Source organism: Branchiostoma belcheri, unplaced genomic scaffold (assembly GCF_001625305.1).
Source record: "Branchiostoma belcheri isolate BF01 breed outbred unplaced genomic scaffold, Haploidv18h27 scaffold236, whole genome shotgun sequence".
NCBI classification, from domain to species: domain Eukaryota; kingdom Metazoa; phylum Chordata; class Leptocardii; order Amphioxiformes; family Branchiostomatidae; genus Branchiostoma; species Branchiostoma belcheri.
This window is the reverse complement of record NW_017803839.1, coordinates 69,545-73,790: the sequence shown is the minus strand read 5'-3', so window position 1 is coordinate 73,790 and position 4,246 is coordinate 69,545. Positions and strand designations below refer to the sequence as shown.

The window sequence follows — 4,246 nt, the reverse complement described above, 5'->3', positions numbered from 1 at the left end:
AGCCATAAATTGAATATAGAATTAGGTAAATATATCAAAGAATGTTTAGACCTTAGAACAAGTAGTATTAGTTGACTCTCATCTACTGTTTTGTACGTATGTTAATTTCATTGCACCCATGTATTTGTATATCTACATGTAGTTTTAGACCATACGAAAGTCGCTGTCCTTTTGTTGCGTGGGTTTAGTGTTGAATAAGAATGTGGATACGGATGTTGCTAGTGTTCGTTATGTTTTGCAAGTCCCACTTCTTCCCACTGGCACCTGGCAGTATGGCAGCTGTGCAGCCTACAACTGCTTCCTGATCGGCAGCCGACATTTTGATCCTGTGGGGGAAGACATATGATTTTAATATGGAAAGATTGTAAACAGAAACAATAACTCCCATTTGTTTTTAGTTTAGGGTATAAATTTCGGCTTAGTAGATGTAGAATTCGGCTCATTTTACATCGAAAGGCGTGTTTCCTTGGTTGGGTATTAGCCTGGTTACCAAACCTATTATAGCTCCCGAGTACTCTATAGGATGTAGGACTCGGGAGCTATAATAGGTTTGGTAACCAAGCTAGGTGGGTATGACATAAATGAAATACAACATGGTGTATTCCAGTTGTATTCTATGTGTAACGTTTATATACTGACCTGATTTTTGCCAGCGCAGGTGGTCCTGCTACCAGTCGGAGGCACACACACCAGGGCACGCCTCTGCTGGGTGGGACCGCCATGGCCTCCCACGTACGGTTCCCACTGGTGATGAAGGTAGGTGACCTCACGGGTCGTGTTGGGTCGGCCACCGCCCACTGCAAGCTGTGCAGGGGGCCATGCACCATGTGCTCCCCATCGCCACGTGCCCCGACCTGGAATAGCAGCACAACTTGAGCTTAGATACTTTGTGATTTGAGCACAATTTGAGCAGTCCCGGATTTGAGCTGATCCGGCAGCGTTAAGCCAAATAATAGGTAAAACAACTTCATTCAGACTTGCATTCACCTTGTCTGTAATCGTAATTGGTATTTAAGTTAGCACGAATGAACACTGAGTGCATTTTCAGGCTTCATTGTTGTTCGTAATGTTATTAGTTGTATTTGTTATATTAAAAAACACCAATATATTGACAAAAGAATTGGATTACTAAGATGATATATCATAGCATCGGAAACAATGAGGAACCAAGTCAAAGAAATATTTTTGAACCAACTTCACCTGACGCAGCAGGAAATTGTGGGTGGTGACCTCCTGCCTCTCGTGCTCCAGTTGGTCCTGGGTGACGGCGCCACAGCCGGGTATGTGGCATTCCTCCCACCTTCTCCTGCATTCTGTCAGGATGTGGTGTCCCATTTGTCTCCTAAACGAGATGAGCATTTCATTTTTAAACGCATAGAAGTCTTCAACTCGACTGCTCATTCATGCCACAAAACCGTAATTAAAGGATACTTTTGATTTTTCCGTAACGAATTGTCTTGTGTAAAATGCTGATTCAGTCGTGAGAGGTGTCGTTCGATGGGAAGATCACAACGAAGAGACGGAATTCAGGTGTGGTAGATGATTACGCAATCTTACTACACCTTCCGATTTCGACGTCCATTTTATGACAGAACATTATTGTGACATAGTCTTCACGCTCGATGTCTTCTGTTTGGTAATGGGGGATATCGGAGCGCACATAGTGGGTTTAACATTAAGTGTTTTACATCATGAAATCATGAGTCAAACGTTCACCTGGTACATTCCCTTCCACAAAGGAGGGGACATTGGATTCTTCTTTTAGGGCACCTGTTGTCTACATGGTCCTCTAGTCCGCTTCTTTTTGTTGTGTTTCCACAGTCTCTGCACTCTACGTCTACTTCCCCGCAGATGTCCATGTGTTGTGCCATGTCCTTCCTCAAGTGGGTCTCGTCGCATGCTGCACACTTTATCTATGTAAAATGTATTTAAAAACCAATGTTCAGATAACAATATGAGGTATTGGCGAGCTTTACCTGAACACGAACAGAAGCATGATTACAAACAAATACAATACACGGATAGAATTAAATGCCTATATTCTTTCCTTTCTGTGCATTATACGTCATACAAAATAGCCTTGATATCAACTAGCATTGTTACCTTTAATTTGTAGGCTGTGTTATATGAATGAATGAATGAATGAATGAGACTTTATTTCCGTGTCGTGCGCTATCCCGCGCCCAGCCCGTGTGGGCTTATACGACACCGATTCAATAAATTATACATAAACAAAAGAGAATCAAAGGTACAGATAGAGTCAATTCCGCGTCACCGCGCGGGTTTTTCCTACATGTTTCTAACACTTTTGAATTACTTCAAAATAAAGACAATTAAAGCCACAAGGTTTTAAACCTTTCGAAGAATTGCCAGAAAAAAATCGAACATTTTCAAAATTGTTACAATATTTGAGCATTATTTCGAAAGTAAATACGAATAAACTTATTTATTTCTAAAATGTTTGAATTGTGCATCCAATTGTCGCATTGTTCGAAATAATTCGAATAATTTGTAACAAAAGATTTTCACAATTGCCCCCAATAAACGAGGGTGCTAAGTCGCGCTGTACGGTTCTGTCTATTTTTGGAGACAAGCGACGGCTTGGTGCTTTGTTTTGTTTTGGCTGAAGCCGCCGGCACGCGCCCATACACAAGGCCGGCCCACGTGCGCGGTACGTTCCCGGTGACCTGCCTAGGCCTGATATCATGATATACCCTACGAGGGCGACATTCAACTCGTGTGTGTGGTTTGCCGTAAGCGCGTGGTACTGTACGAACGTCAGTTGTGTCTTTTTTGTCTAACCCTCTTTGGTCACACCATGGAGGTAAAAAAAATCACGGTTGATCAAAGAGTCGCCACGGCTAGGTCACACCGAGGACTGATTCAGCGATGCTAGTAGTGGCTGGTGTGAAAATTGGCAAAGTTGCGCCAAATCTGTCGGTAGGTCAACCTAAATAAATCGATCCAGAGATCGCCACAAATATACACAAAGAGTCCAAGAGTCGGTCTCGCCTTCCAAAGAACTGATAGATCCTTAAAAAGCAGGGACGGTACGACAAAAAAATGAGAACGGTAGATCTACGGCCTCGTAATTTGAACGACGACATCTACAACTATTTATGAAAAAATAACTTACCGAGCAAAATATCCATAATTTCATCTTACAGCCACATAATTTAAATATGGATATTATATATGATTCCGGTCCACAAAAGTGCTCTGAAATATCTATCTATCGCACAGCAGCAGAGAGAAAACGCTACGATAATTATCGCCATCATTGTTGTTCTGCGGCCGAATGTGACGTGCCGAGGTCTCCAAATATTTTTTATTTATTTATTTAAATTGCAAACAATACAGTGCAATACAGTGGAAGCCCTGGCAGCTGAGCTGATGTCGGGCCCCACATTGTGAAATACATACATACATAACACAATAAAGTAACGAATCACATACCCTACAATCCATAACCTAGGCTAATGCATTGTATACAAAAAAGTAATAATAAATCAGTATGGTAGGAGGCCAGAGGTCATTCAAAATATATAATATTTACAAACATATATTATTTTCAATATTTACAATGTTGTAGGAATAGATGGAAGGACTATGAGTTATGTAATTAGAATCGGTTTGTTGATGAAATGTAAGTGTGAAGAGCGGCCGAAAGGTTTTGATCTGTAAGAGGGTCGTGACCTGGATAACCGTTGAGAAGGATGTTTGTAGAGAGGGGTCGATCTGTCAGGCGACGTACTTCGGTGGCAAGTATTTGCCGTGCGTCCTCGTACAGAGGGCAGCTGAGGAGAAAGTGTGCGACCGTCTCAGACGTGGCTCCACAGCTGCAGCTCCGAGAGGTGAGTTTGAACTTGGCGAGGGTAGAGTTGAGCTGGGACCAGTCAAGACGTAGTCTCGTGGTGAGGATGTTGTTCTGTCGGTCACCTAGCCTTCGGTACTTCTGATGATGGCGGGTGGACAGTATGTGGGCCCTGCACCTCTGTCTAAACTGGCTGTAAGAGGCAGATTCCCTCACCTCCGACGGGAGACTATTTATATAAGCATCTCATTTCAAAGAATAGCAGTAGAAGTTCGTCCGAAAATCAACCCAACAGGACACATATATAAAATTGAGGGAAATCTGCGAAAGTGAAATTCAGTGTTAAATAAATAACCAAACAAACAAACAAAAACACGTCAAAGAAACCGGAGACGTGGCCCCAGAATCAGTAATATCCTAGAACTCGCAGAG

The 4,246-nt window shown here is 42.4% G+C and overlaps 1 long non-coding RNA gene across 1 annotated transcript; it reads right to left on the bottom strand.

Annotated features, from left to right (window-relative positions):
- Positions 1-797: 797 nt before the first annotated feature.
- On the bottom strand, positions 798-1,807 carry LOC109470855. Its single transcript, XR_002140282.1, has 3 exons — positions 1,717-1,807; positions 1,201-1,342; positions 798-854 (listed from the first exon to the last, which is right to left on the bottom strand). It is a non-coding gene; the product is annotated as an uncharacterized LOC109470855 (long non-coding RNA).
- Positions 1,808-4,246: the final 2,439 nt, after the last annotated feature.